We start from the raw sequence: 15,332 nt of genomic DNA, 5'->3' as shown, positions 1-15,332 counted from the left end.
TTGTCTTCAGCAGAGATTGTAAGAGAACATCACAAAAAATAGCCTTTGCTCATTGAGCAGGAAGAAGATGTGACCTATAACAATTCCCTTATGTATGTCTTATCACTCTACTTCGCATGAGGTAACAGAAGATAATAGATGGAACCCTAGTCACCAAAAGGCATCAAAAAAAGAGGAGCGAGGCTGAAATGCATTGCTAATGTGGAGGCCAACTACAAGAGATAGAATGACTGCCACGTTGGCGGGATCAAGAGAAAAATTCCAGGAGAGATGTTTAAACAGTTTCCATTGGCTGTGAAATGTATTCTGGGCCACAGATCAAAATAGACAACACCAAAGCTTCAACAGTCTGGATGATTTTCTTATCCATTAGTTTCAAGTGAAGTGAAAAATACTGTATTGAATTATTATTATTTGCTTTCTGCTATTGCCAAGTTTGAACTCCTGTAAATTCTGTAATTGGTTAAATTCTCTGGCAGCAGTTACTTCTTTCAAGGCTATGTGTCTCTATTCCTTCATAGCAAATAAACATACAAACAAATTGAAAGCTGAATGCTGTAACAAGTTGAATGGTTTCTTATAAGATATTGTCCAGTAGTCCCTTGGAATAATTTCAGTATTTTGGTTTTAAAAAAAAAATGGCAAATGGCATGCGAAGACAGAAGTAAGATTACTGCTGAGTATTGCAGGAGACATGTGGTAGAGATTTAGATATTCCACTTCTGTCACAACATTCATTCACAAAGAACAGAAAAAAAATGTAGAGCTCCCTAATCCACCTATCTAATACTGAGCTTCCCAGTAGAGTGACAGGGAACTGATGCTCCAGGATTTAAATTAGGTGCAATGACTTGTACACAAAAAGTGAGCACATATTCTTGGAAGTGTCGCAATCATATCAAAGACAGTTCAATTAAATTTATTTGAAATGTAAAAGCTGTTTTAACAAAAACAAAAAAAAAGAAGGAACATTGGTCACATCTGAGCTTTTTGATTGATTTTATCAAACGGAAAACTTGCGATAGCTACAGAGATAAGAGATAGAAAGATTGTGAAAGGGATAGAGAAAAGGGAAGTAGGTATATTGTAGCGTGAATAAAAGCTCTCACGACTGGAGGGAGAACGAATGATTTTATTAGCTTATAACTATGGGTAGGGTCTCACAGTAGTCTTCAGAAGGGTTCTGGGTTGAGGCGGAAAACCAGGGTCATATGTGAGCAAGTGGGCGTGGAGTTGGGTGGCGGGGCCAGCCATCAGCACAACACACTATCAGTGAGGGCATTCACCCTTTCCTGTAGAATTTAGAGTCTGTGAATGAAGACAGAGAACACAGGTTCAGAAAAAAAGTTAAAAATATACAGTTATTTACAAATTTACAGATTCAAGTGGTCCAGGGGTCTGGAGATCCTGGTGGAGCGCCTAAGCACCGGGGTGCCTTGGACTCCTTGGGTCTCCCTAGTCCTCTTGTGAGGACAGCTCAAAGGTGGAGGGCGATGGACTTTCCTCCTGAACCAGATCCCCTGAGGCCCTGACTGGGGGTGGTGAGAATGAGCTCTGTGGCTCACAGAGCACCTGAGGCAACGGACCCTCTGTTCTGGCAAGTGCCAGGTCCTTGATGGGGATGGTGTCCTTCCCACCATCTGGGTACTCCACGTAGCATTCGTGGGATTGGCATGGAGCAGTTTCACCCTTTCCACCTAGGGGTTGGTCTTGCTTCTCCTCACATGCTTCCTGAGAATAATTAGACCAAGAGTTAACTGGAGCCAGGTTGGGAGTGTAGTTCCCGATGTCGACCCTCTTTCAAAATTGAATAGGAGCTCGTGAGGAATAGCGTTGGTCATGGTACATAGTAGCGACTGGATGGAATGGAGCGCCATAGAGAGGATTTCCTGTCAGCGTGAGTCTGGAAGGCCTTTTGACTTCAGGGCCAGTTTGACAGTCTTCCAGACCTTGGCATTATCCTTTTCAGCCTGCTCGTTCCCCTAGGGGTTGTAGCTAGTAGTCCTGCTGAATGCAATGCCCCTCGCCAGCAGGTACTGATGCAGCTCGTCACTCATAAAGGGTGAACCCTGGTCATCATGAATATAGCCAGGATACCTGAACAAGGCAAAAATGGAATCTAGGGCCTTTATAACTGATGAAGTAAACGTGTCTGGACATGGAAGGGTGAACGGGAAGCGGGAGTACTCATCAATGGTAGAGAGGAAGAAGGTGTTTCTGTTCATGGAGGGAAGAGGTCCCTTAAAATTGACACTGAGTCGTTTCAAGGGCCTGGATGACTTGATCAGATGCGCCCTTGACGGGCAGTAGAAGTGCGGCTTGCACTCCGCGCAGACCTGGCAAGACCTGGTAATTTCCCTGACATCTTGCATGGAGTAGGGCAGATTGCGCACTGTGACAAAATGAGCCACGTGGATAACCCCTGGATGGCAGAGCTTATTATGTAGAGACTGCAGTTGGCTGGTGTGTGCAGAGGCACTGCTCCCTCTGGATAAGGCATCTGGAGGGTCATTAAGAGCTCCTGGCTAATAGGGATTGTCATAATTGTAGGTGGAGAGTTCGATCTTCCACCTAGCAATCTTGTAATTTTGATTTTGCCCCTCTTGACATTATTAAACATGAATGCGGCTGAGCACTGGTCAGTGAGGAGCATAAATCTTCTACCAACCAGATAGTGTCACCAGTGCCTCATGGCTTCTACAATGGCTTGAGCCTCCTTTTCCACAGATGGTTCAGGAGATCATGGCCTTGTAATGTCCGCAAAAAAAAAATGCAACCGGCCTGCACGTCTGGTTGAGGATAGCGGCCAGGGCTACGTCCAAAGCATCACTTTCCACTTGGAAAGATACATTCTTGTCCACCACGTGCATGGCAACTTTTGCAATGTGCTTCTGAAGGTGGTTAAAAGCCATTTGGGCTTCAGCCGAGAGGGCGAAATTAGTGACTTTTAGAAGAGGGTGAACCTTATCATTCTACTGAGGGATCCACTGTGCGTAATATGAGAAAAACCCCAAGCATCTCCTCAAATCATTTGTGGTCCTGGGTACAGGAAGAGGTTGCATGTGGGTTCCGATTTTAGGGGCTCTCCTTTCTGAACTGTTAAAGGGGGGAGGGGACCAGAATACTGCAAAGCCATGCTTTTAAGGTGCCCCAGGAAGAACAGACCCAACAGCACCGGAGCACACAATTCATCACATATATACAAGTGAAATTTACAGAACTCCCCCCCCCCCCATGACAGATGTACAATGATGTTGTTGAACATACGTAGAATGCTAATGAGATGCGAGAAATATGTGGTAATTGGAAGGACACAACTTCAGGTTGTATTTTTTCACAGTCCATGAGTTTATGAAGCTTTCAGTAGAGCCGGTCGGTGATGATTTGGCATTTAGAGAAATGTCCATTGACCTTCACAGTCACTGTGCTGGGGAAGTCTGTCCTGATCTAGGACCATCGAGGCTAGGAACCTAGAGACTCCATACTCCTCACTCAAGTGGCTTCCACTGTCCTGGGTTGCTCTGCGTGGGTAAGATGGCGTCGACCTCGTGGCTCGGCAAGATGATTGCCCTCCTTTCTTCTTCGACTATGATGGCACTGAGTTTTAGTTTGGGTCATGGCAAGATGGCCACCGAACCTTTTCGCACTGTTTCCTCACTGCCATCTTCCGTCTGCATGTAGTGCAACAAGTGAGTTCAGGTGAAATTGGGGCAGATGGCTTGGGCTGAAATTGGATCTGGGAGTGATGCAGGCTGTGGACTTCCCTGGGCTTCCACTCGTGCGTCAAACCCTTGCCCAGTGCCCTTTCTTGCCACAGCTGGAACACACTGAGTATTTAGCTGGGCAACGAGATTGGGGATGCTCTCTCTTGCCGCAGAAAAAGCACTCCCTAGCATGGAAAGTGGCAGCCGTTAGAGCTGGGGTAGCGGGACCAGCCAGTCCTTTGATGAACAGGCTCGCTGGCTTTGAGGTCGTCATTCTCGAGCTTGGCCTGTTCCACTGATTTCCCAATTCAACATGGCTAGCCAGGTCCTTCTTTCCCGATCGAGCAGTCGCTGCCTCATATACCTCGAGCAGATCCCTGTGACTAGAATGTCCCGGATCTGTTCTTCCTCATGAACATGGCCCATAGCCATTTTGTACCTGAACTTCTTGGCAAGCATTCACAGATCCAGCTGGTAGTCACTGATGATCTCTCCTGGCCGCTGGCAATGAGTCAGTGCCTCACTAGGACCTTGTTCTGTGACTTCAGGTGCCAAGCCTTCAACGTCTCGACGGCAGCGCCATATGTAGTGCAGTCCCTGATGACTGCATACCCTTTTGTTCCTACCCTCAAAACCTCCTGAGTTCAACGGTGTGGATGACATCTCTGGTCGCGTTTAGGTAGTCCTGGAAGCAGTCTAGCCAGTATGTGAACTCCTCAGCTGTGTTGGGGGAACTGTGGATCTATCAGTAGCATACCTGGCTTGAGGGAATAAGCTAAAAAATTGTACCATTAGTAAAAGTTCTTACAACTGGAGGGAAAACAAACACCTTCATTAGCTTATCACTGTGGGTAGGGGTTCACAGTAGTCTTCAGAAGAGTTCTGGATTCAGACGGGAAACCAGGGTTATATGTGAGCAGATGCCATCAGCACAACACACTACCAGTGAATCCCAGTTCACTGCATACATGCAAAACAAATACTAAGAAAAGGGAATATAAATGATCAGCTTATAAATATTCTAAAAATATACTGTACAGGGGATCTATTAAAAAATTGTGCCAAGCCACTGCTCACATAGTTGATATGCAAGCTGCTGTGTAAGAACTCCTCCACAATCTCAATCAGTACCAGAGTACCACAGAGCTTTGTTCTTAGCCCCCTGCTCTACTCGCTTTACACCTATGTCTGTGCGGCTTGGTATGATAATGACATCATCTACTAATTTGCTGATGGTAGTGGGTTGTATAAAAGGGAACGATGAGTCAACATACAGGAGGGAGATTGAAAACTTGGATGCATGGTGTACTCACAACAATCTTGCACTCAATGTCACCAAAACCAAGGAGCTGTTTGTGGACTTTAAGAGGGGAAAACTAGAGGTGGAGAATCCAATAATCATGAGGGCATCAGAGATAGGGAAGGTGAGCAAATTTAAATTCCCGGGAGTTTATATTTTGTAGGACCTTTCCTGGACCCACATATAAATGCCATCATGAAGAAAACACGTTAGCATCTCTACTTTCTCAAAAACCTTGCCACATATCTACAGATGTGTTGTGGAATGTGTGCTGACCAGTTCCATCATGACCTGATATGGGATCATGAATACCTCTGAGCAAAAAGCCCTGCGATAGGTAGTGGACACAGCCTATTACATCACAGGCAAAACTCTCCCACCATCGTGAAAATCTACATATAACATTGCCATTGGAGAACGGCAATAATCATCATGGATCCAGGACATGCTCTGTTCTCACTGCTGCCATCAGGAAAGAAGTATTGGTGCCACAAAACTCGTACCAGCAGGTTCAGGGACAGTTGCTACCCCTCCACCATCAGACAACAATCTCAATCAGAAACTTATTTAAGGAATCTTACTTGGCACATTATTCTTTATTATTGAATGTGATAGTACAGATTCTATCACCAATGTGTATATGTACATATGTACAGATGGTAGTGTAGGATGACTGTGATTGGCTGAGAGTGTAGCCACACCTACTGGCAGGTCTTAAAGGATTGCTCCTAGCCAGATCAGGTCATTCTGGACTGGTCGACCTACTTGTGATATGCTCCAGTCTTTTAGTTAATAAAAGCCTTGGTTTGGATCAACAAGTCTTTGGTTCTTTTGACGCGCACTACATTGAATACTCAGTTTGTTTGCACTTTCTTCTTTGTTTACATTTCTCTCTTTTGTATACATATCTTTTCTTGAATACAGATTTTTGCACTATCAATGAGTAGAAATTCTGCCTGGTCTGCAAAAAAAAAGAATCCCAGGGTTTAATGTATGTATGCATGTACTCTGACAATAAATCTGAACTTTAAACTTCCTTAGCTTATTGTAGCTTAACCTCGTTATGTTGCTGAGCAATTTCTTTCAAAATAAAAGTAAATTGTTATCTTAGACGCTGGTTTGACTCTTTCTGTTTAGAAGGGGCACATTTAACTGAAATTCTTCACATTTTGAAATCAATTATAAAGTGTGGTAATTGAAGTCTGTTGTTAGATATGGCACTCAACAAACTTAAGAAACTTGCTGAAATCCATTACACTTGATGCTATTCAAGGAGTTTCCAATCTGTGCAATATTGGATTGAGTTCCTATTCCCTGTTGCTGATAGATAATTGCTATTCAGGCAGTGAAGCCCCCAATGGGTGTTTTATCTTCACTTGCCAGGAATAGTCAGACATGGAACATCTCTGGAAGCCAGAGTGGGATGTGCAAATAACCATATGGGCAAAAGTAAACAATACTAATTGGGAGTAGATTGGGTTCGTAAATTTGGAAAGGTGGAATATAAATGCAAATCCTTACAGATCAACTGGAGTCAAAGAGGAAGCACCCTCAAATGCTGTACAATAAATATTGTGAACCACGTTTGCTAGTTGCATGGGCAGGTAAGTGCATTGTTTCCCTTTTGGCATTTATATTCAGTTATACTGTTTTTGCTATGCAGGGCTGAAGTCTTGCTCTGATCTCTGGGTGGGTGTGAAGATCATAACTGGGAATTTTGCCACTAATTTAGATGGAATGGTTCAGTATATACAAGGATGGTCCCGCATTGTAGGTACAGGTGAACCAATTGCAAAATAAATCTTTAATCTTTGGTGTAGCATATTCACTCATATAATCTGCTAATGGTGGATGGCAAAAGCACAATACAGAAGTTAGAATTCAAAGACTAATAACAATGCAGGAATGGTTAGAAACCCAATGCAAGATTTGGTATATAATAAGTATATTATAAGGTGGATTTGATAGCTGTCAGCATACAGGAAAGAGAGCACATCTGGGATTACAGTAAATGCACATGCTGACTGGCGTGAATGAACAAGTGTGTGTGTCAAATATTATGAAATGTCAAAAATTTCAGTTGTTTTTTATTATTTTTCATTGTTATCCAGAGCAAAGCTTTATCATCTAGGGAATTCCAAATGGCTTTGATATATAAAAAAAATAATTGACCTTGATCTTTCGGGAACTACAGTAACTGGGGCCCCTGGAAGGAACCTTGTAAAGGTTATAAGGACAAGGACTCACGTGAGACCATTCCATTTTCTAGTTATTAATTTTCATTAGGTTCGCCTTTCCTTAACTGGAAACTTTTGGAGAAAATCCCTATTAACTGTTTAACTTCTGTTCTTACACTGAATGAGAAACTGTCAGAATCTGAGAAAGGAAAAAAAATAGCTGCATTTAACAGTGCAATGCTGTTTAAATAAGAGTGTGAACAAAATTAGAAGCTAATAAACTAATTTGAGGAATGATGAGAATTCTGCTGTGAATGCAGAACTTTATTTCTTCTGGTGTAACACAAAGTTTACTTCAAGGAAGAGAATGTTGGAAGAAGAATGCAGTCATGAAGTTGGCATCGCGGTAAAAGGTGTAAATTGCTATTTTGGGTCAAGTCCCTGAGAGGGTCCAATTATCACCTTTTGTCTGTTGCCCTGTGCCCCTTCCCTGCCCTTTCTTTCCTTCTTCCCTAGCCTTTTCATTCAGGATCCTACTTGTTTTTTGCTCATATATTTGTTATGTGCCCAGAGGACCCCAAATCCCAGCAGCAATAGATATTGACCAAGACAAATAGTTACTTAAACAAAAGTTGCTTTTAATTATCTTTAAACATGAAAATAGAATCACACTTTAACTTATCACTATTGACTTAACTGATCTAACTTAATCCCCTTCTAATTCTATGTGCACGTGTATGTAAAGTTCAGAAAAGTTCTTTGATTCAGAGTCCAATCTCACTTCTCATTCCTCCAAGTTCACTAGTTGCAGGCAATTCTTATACTGTGCACAGAATTTAACATTTATAAAGTTCACCAGGCTTTGGTGATTGAAAGATAAATGGTTACTACTCAGGAAGGTTCTTGTCAGTTTTCAGAGAGAGATTTGTTGTTCCAGGACATCCACAACTGATATACTTCCATCAGTCACTCCAGTGTCTTGCTGATGAAACTTGTCCCCTCAAGGTTCTCCAGATGATAACCTCTTTCTTTCAGGCCACCACAGAGTGCCTTTTGTTTCTCCTATTTCAAGTGAAACATTAGACAGCCAGTCCTCTCTTCTTGCATGAACGACAAGGGCTTTGACCAGGCTGAACTAAGCACTCACAACCCACCTTCCAAATGGGGTTTTCCACAAGATTACCAGCTTTTCCTGTTCCAGTTCCAGTTCCTGCTGCTGACTGTAAAACTGTAGAACTGATCACTCTCTCACTCTCTCACTCTCTCACTCTCTCACTCTCTCACTGTCTCACTGTCTCACTGTCTCTGTGTCTCTGTGTCTCTGTGTCTCTCTGTCTCTGTCTCTGTCTCTGTCTCTCTCTGTCTCTCTGTCTCTCTCTCTCTCTCTCTCTCTCTCTCTCTGCTTGCAAAACCACATGACCCTCCTAGAACAGCAAGTTCCACTGCAGACAGAATGCGGATCCGACAAGTTCTTTCATCTGTTGCTTTTTTGTAAGCAACAATCCACAGTGAAGTCTCTTGGGCACTCACCAAAGCTTCTACAAAAGTTCTGGGGCCGACATGTCCAGCATTAGCAGAGCTCCAGTATTTTAAATAAGATCTGTTTTAAAGTGTTTCCCCCAATTTATCACCCAAAAACATATATATATATTCTGTCGCACCTTGAAGAAGGTCTCAGGCCTGAAATATTGATTATATATCTTTACCTCCTCTGGACGCTGTGAGATTTGCTGAGTTCCTCCAACATTTTTGTGTTTTTACTATAACCACAGCATTTGTAGACTTTTGTGTTTCACTGGTTATGCTGTGATTGCTCAGTGGGCATCTTAGGATGCACTCAGAATATCCACTTTATAATGGCAGAGTTGATACATGATATCACTAGGTACATAATTTACATTGGATAAATATCAGATACACTGATGCAGATGGTGGATGAAAGTGTCCTGTACAATTTCCTGATAGACACAATTTAATCTGGAATTGATGGCTAGTGCAGTCTTACTCTCAGTTAATTCAGTATATTTCTCATTAATGCAGATGATATCCACACCATGTAAGCAAATATTTTGGTATTATTTTCCTACAAAACGTATTTGAACTTGTGCCAATAGTCAAAAATAGAAATAGTTTCTCATCTAATCAGTTTGGAAATGTGGAATGCATAATAGTAGACATTTTCACCAGAATAATTGATAGACATATGTTAGAAAGGGAAGGAGTGAGGAAATATAGTGGCCTCCATAATGTTTGGGACAAAGACATTTTTTTTCCTTTGTTTGCCCCTGTGCTCCACAGTTTTAAATTTGTAATCAAACAATTTACATGCAATTAAAGTGTACATTCCGGATTTTATTCAAGATTATTTCTACATACTGTATTTTGGTTTGATCATGTAGAAATTACATCACATTTTATACATAGTCACCTCATTTCAAGGCACCATAATGTTCGAGACATTTGGCTTCACTGGTGTTTGTGAGTACTCAGGTATGTTTAATTGCTTCATTGGTACAGGTATAAGTGAGCTTGGCTTGCATCTATGGTTTGATCACTTTTGGAGTCTGTAGTTGCCATTTTTCAACATGAGGACCAGAGTTGTGCTGTTGAAAGTTAAAGAAGTCATTATGAGGCTGAAAAACATAAAATAAAACAGTAAGAGACATTACCCAAACATTAGGATTACTAAAATCAGCAGTTTGGAACATAATTACTTCAAGAAACAGAAATAGAGGCTATACTGCAGGATGCAATTCACTAGTTAGTCACAGAAACAGGATGGCCAGATTACAGTTTGTCGATAAGTATTTAAATGAATTTTGGAAAAAAGGTTTTGTGGACAGATGAGACCAAGATGAACCTTTATCAGAGTGATGGCAAGAGGAAAGTGTGGAGGCGTAAAGGAACTGCCCAAGATCAAAAGCAGACCACCTTAGACATGGTTTGCATTTTGCAGTGTTGCCTCTGTATTTCTGTTCATGAAGTCTTCTGCACAGTCATCACTGACACATCCACACCTGCCTCCTGAAGAGTGTTTCTGATCTGTCGGACATACATTTGGGGATTTTTCTTCATTATGATGAGAATTCTTCTCTCATCAGCAGTGGAGGGTCTTCCTTGGAAAACCAGCCCCTTTGTGATTACTGAGTTCACCAGTACACTCTTTCTTAATGATATTCCAAAATGTTGATTTTGTAATCCTAAGGTATGGGTGATTTCTATTACAGTTTTATTCTTGTTTTTCAGCCTCATAATGGATTCTTTGACTTTCATTGACACAACTCTGATCCTTATGTTGAAAAATGGCAACTACAGACTTCAAAGGTGATTAAAAGCTTAGAAGAAAGCCTAACTCTCTTCTACCTGCGCCAATGAAGCAATTAAACATATCTTAGTACTTACAAATACCTGTGAAGCCACGTGTCCCAAACACTTTGGTGGCTGAAACGAGGTGACCATGTATAAAAAGTCCTGTCATTTCTACGTGGTCAAACCAAAATACATACAAATAACCCTGAATAAAAACAGGAATGTTCACTTTAATTACATGTAAATGGTTTGATTACAAATTTAAAATTTGGAGCACAGGGACAAATAAAGGAAAAAAAGTGTCTTTGTACCAAACATTATGGAGGGCACTTGTAAATATGATTATCATTACTTGATGGCTAGTCCTGCCATGAACTCTATTACTTGTATTCAATTGCTCAGATTGATTTATTGAGGTGATCCAACTGATTTAATGAGGAGTCAACAGGATTGGGAAATCTCACAAGCCCAGAGAGCATTGTTCTTCTTTGTGGAAGCATAAGCAATGTCATACCCTTACAGTTGAATATTAGGACCATATGGACACAAAAAAATGCTTTTGTTTATGATGGCAGAATGGGAGATCACCAATGTGTATATGTACATATGTACAGATGGGAGTGTAGGATGACTGTGATTGGCTGAGAGTGTAGCCACATCTACTGGCCGGTCTTAAAGGATTGCTCCTAGGCAGACCACGTCATTCTGGACTGGTCGACCTACTTGTGATATGCTCCAGTCTTTTAGTTAATAAAAGCCTTGGTTTGCATCAACAAGTCTTTAGTTCTTTCGACGCGCATTACAGGGATATTTATGCATCTTGAAGTTTCTGAAGATCCCAGGAACTTCTCAACCATCTCACAAACAAAGAAGGCTGAGTCACTGAACAAGAACTGTTTCAAAATGAAAGCATGCCATTAAGTTAAAGAAAAATATTTTAACAAAAACCATTCCCCCAAAAAAGTAATGTAATAGTGAGAAGAAATCACCTTTATGGCCTGATCAGATATTATATCTCAAGACAGTGGGAGCAAAGGTACTCAAACCACCGATTTCCATTTCTTAATCCTTAGTAAATAAAGTTAAATATTTTTAAAATGAATCATGTTTGGAGAGATATTTTTGCAGGTCATGTAAACTTCTTTAGCTCTGATCTTAATGCACATTATTGTAATTATGGAGGAGCTCCAGGTTTAAGCTTTGAACTGCCTTACAGATCCTATTGAAACTTTACTCCCTTATCTCAATAGTGTCTTATTTTTGACACTATTTCATCACCTGCACAGATTACAATACTATGGTGGGGGCGTTAATGATTTGTTGCCAATCATTAAAAGTGGATGAAGAGAATAAATGAGTCCTTTTCAGAGAAAGTCTAAATAAAGATAGAGGAATACATTAGTTTGGGTGCATTGTTTATGTCTGGATCTGTAAAACGACCCAGGGAAACAACGCTTCGAACAGAAAACTCTCCAGTTTTGAGTCCCCATGTGTTTCAGCTCTCTGTTATTTTTAAATTAGCTGTGGGATAAATTAGAGGGTTAAGAATAAAACAAAACCATCTGATCGTGAGGCAGGAAACAGATGTGGTTTGTGCTGTGAAGAAATAGTATCAGTTCCTGAGCTTTTACAAAGCCACTTTTTGAATTCCATTTCATTGGTCACAAGGAGAATTTATGAGCTGTATTAACTTTTCCTCCACCACTTAATGGTTTAGGAACATAGCTTTCAAGCTTTGAACTCTTCTAAGAGCATTCCAAGAACATTCACTAAAAAAGGGAAAGTTTACAAGTATTGATTTTTATATTCTAAGGTGTGTTTCTGTGAAGGTCACATAGTTAGTGTCATACTTCAATGTATCTTTGATGCACAATGGGAAGTATTTCATTCTGTAAGGAAGAACTCATGAGTGCAAAGACTATATTCACCTTCATGGATTCTGTTTATATCTCATCAAAAACAGAAGCATCCTAAAAAATTAAGGTATATTGATTGAAACAGAGAAATTTTAAAGCTGCATATTTACTTTTGTTTTGTTACAGGAAGGAACTGTGATAGCAGAGAGGCTGGTGGAATAAAATTAAATAATAGAACTATGGCAGACTGGGAAGGCATAAAAAGGCTGTGAAATATGGAAAATATTCTCCATGAATGGACTAACCAAAGGAGAACCAAATCAAATTGGATTAGTGTGACAGAAATAATGATTTTAAAAATGTACATGTTTCCAAGCTCTATAAATTTCATGACAGTAAAACTCGATAATATGTTTTCATTCTGGGGCTGTGCCATGCTTCACCCATTCCGCAGAATCATCAATCACAGCTGCTTTAGACCCAACTAATGCAGATATGGTTTTCTCCTGACAATACTTCTTGAAAACATTTGGGGCGTATTTTATGCATTTTATGCTGCAAGTCATGAAAATCACCCTAAAATGTTCCTATCACTTTCATTTTTTTTAGGTATGACCTATTTTTGTAATTTCCTGTCATATTTTAAATCTATTTCAAGCATACAAATCCATGAAGAGCAACATGTCATTGAAAATTAATTTTCTACATTCGTTCTTGGATTTCTTCCATGCTCATCTTAGTGCAGAAGTCAGTGACGAACATCGTGAAAGGTTTCACCAGGACATTGCGACCATGGAAAATTGGTATCGTGGCAACTGGAATCCATCAATGCTGACTAACTATTGTTGGACACTGACATGAGAGGCATCAGATGTGGAGTACAAAAGAAAATCAGCAGCAAAATATATTTAGGTCAGTTGAATTAACATCATGTCTTAACAAAATTATGCAATTAAACGTGCTAAATCCAATAAAAGTTCATTTAATGTTTCACAACTTCCACGCGATACAGCAAGTCTGAAATTATCTTTGTGTTCAACTTGAGGCGATGATAATCCTCTTTTTCTTTTCAGGAAGTAAACTTTTTGAAAACATTTGTTGTCCAGTGTAATCAGAGTCAAATAAAGTTTAACAAGCTGAATTAACCTACTCGAAAAAATTACACCCTCCCTACCTGATAACCCTCTATTTTTCTTTCATCCATGTGTCTGCCTAAGACTCTTTGTACCAGGCTCCACCACTGCTCCTGGCAATGCATTCCATGCACACCCCCCCCCCCCCCAATACTCTGTGTTTAAAGAAAAACATTCTCCTAACTTCTCCCCTCGCCTATCCTCCTCTTACTTTGTACAAATGCCCTTTGGTGTTTGCTACTGTGCTGTAAAAGGTGCCTCTCATAATCTTGTATTTGTCACCTCTTATCCTTCGTCGCTCCAAAGAGCACCATTTATAGAACGTAGAAGAGTACAGCACAGTACAGGCCCTTCAGCCCTCGATGTTGTGCCCACCCATATATTCCTTTAAGAAGTACTAAACCCTCCCTACCCTATAACTCTCTAGTTTTCTTCCATTCATGTGCCTGTCTAGGAATATCTTAAATGCCCCTCATGTTTCAGCCTCCACTACCATCCATGGCAAGGCATTCCAAGGACCCACAACTCTCTGTGTTTAAAAAAAAAGCCTTACCCACCCCCTCCCTAATATTTCCCCTAAACTTCCCTCCCTTCACTTTGTTCTCATGTCCTCTGGTGTTTGCCGTTCCTGCCCTGGCTGTCTATGCCTCTCATAATCTTGTAAACAGCTATTAAGTCACTTATCTTACCTTATAACATATATTTCCCAATCCAGTCAACATCCTGGTAAATCTCCTTTGCACTCTCTCCATAGCTTCCACATCCTTCCTGTATGAGGTGACAAGAATTGAACACAAAATTCCTTATGTGGTCTAAACAAAGTTTTATAGAGCTGCAACTTCACATCACCTGTCAATCAAGGTTGGACTCTGACCACCCATTAGTGCACACCTTGCTGTTGGCTAATTTAAATCACTTAGGATTGTTATTGGCTAGAAGCACAGATGCTACACAGATGGGGCAATCACAACAATGCAAAGCACATTCTTTCTCTCTGCCTCGTGGTCCACACCAGATCATTACAGTGGACATCGCTGGAGGTGTTGCAGGTAAGGTATGCACTACACTGAAGCTGAGTTGCAGAATGCCATAGATCAATATTTGCAGAGAGTTGCAACCCCACTGGTACAGGGAACCGGGTGTAAGTAAGAATCCTTGTTTGTACTCAAGTGTGTGAGTGTGTCGAGTATAGGTTCACTATTGCCAGAGTTCAACCTAGTTGTGAGTTTTGAATGTCAATATTGTTGCTTAAGTTAAATAGTAATTGAGTACCGTTTAACTTTTTCCCGTTTGTTACATTTGATTGTAACACTTGTGTTTAGACTTGTCTCTCTGTGAATCCACTGAACCTGATATCTTCCCAACATGACACCTGGCGACTTTGAACTCAATTCACTGACTAATTATGGCTGGTATATCATAAGCCCTCTTAACTACCCTAGCAACCTAAGTATATGGCAGCATTGACAGATCTATGGATTTGGACCCAAGGTCCCTTTGTTCTTCCTCACTGTTAAGAATCCTGCCATTAAGCCTCCTCAGCCTTCAAGTTTGACCTTCCAAAATGCCATCACTTCATGCTTGTCTAGACAGAACTCCATCTGCCACTTCTACGCCCAATTTTGCATGTGCTGTTGTAACCTAGAACAACCTTCTATACTATCCACAATACCCCCAACCTTTGTATCATCTGAACAATTATTGTCCAGTTCATTAAGAAAATTCACAAAGAGCAGGGGGTCCCAGAACAGATCCCCGTGGAACTGCATGAGTCACTGACCTCCAGGCAGAATATATTCTGTCCACAACTATCCTCTGCTTTCTGCAAGGAAGTTAATTCTGAATCCACATAG

This window comes from Narcine bancroftii, chromosome 4 (assembly GCF_036971445.1).
Source record: "Narcine bancroftii isolate sNarBan1 chromosome 4, sNarBan1.hap1, whole genome shotgun sequence".
Lineage (NCBI taxonomy): Eukaryota > Metazoa > Chordata > Chondrichthyes > Torpediniformes > Narcinidae > Narcine > Narcine bancroftii.
The sequence above is the reverse complement of the archived record's forward strand: the minus strand, read 5'-3'. Positions refer to the sequence as shown.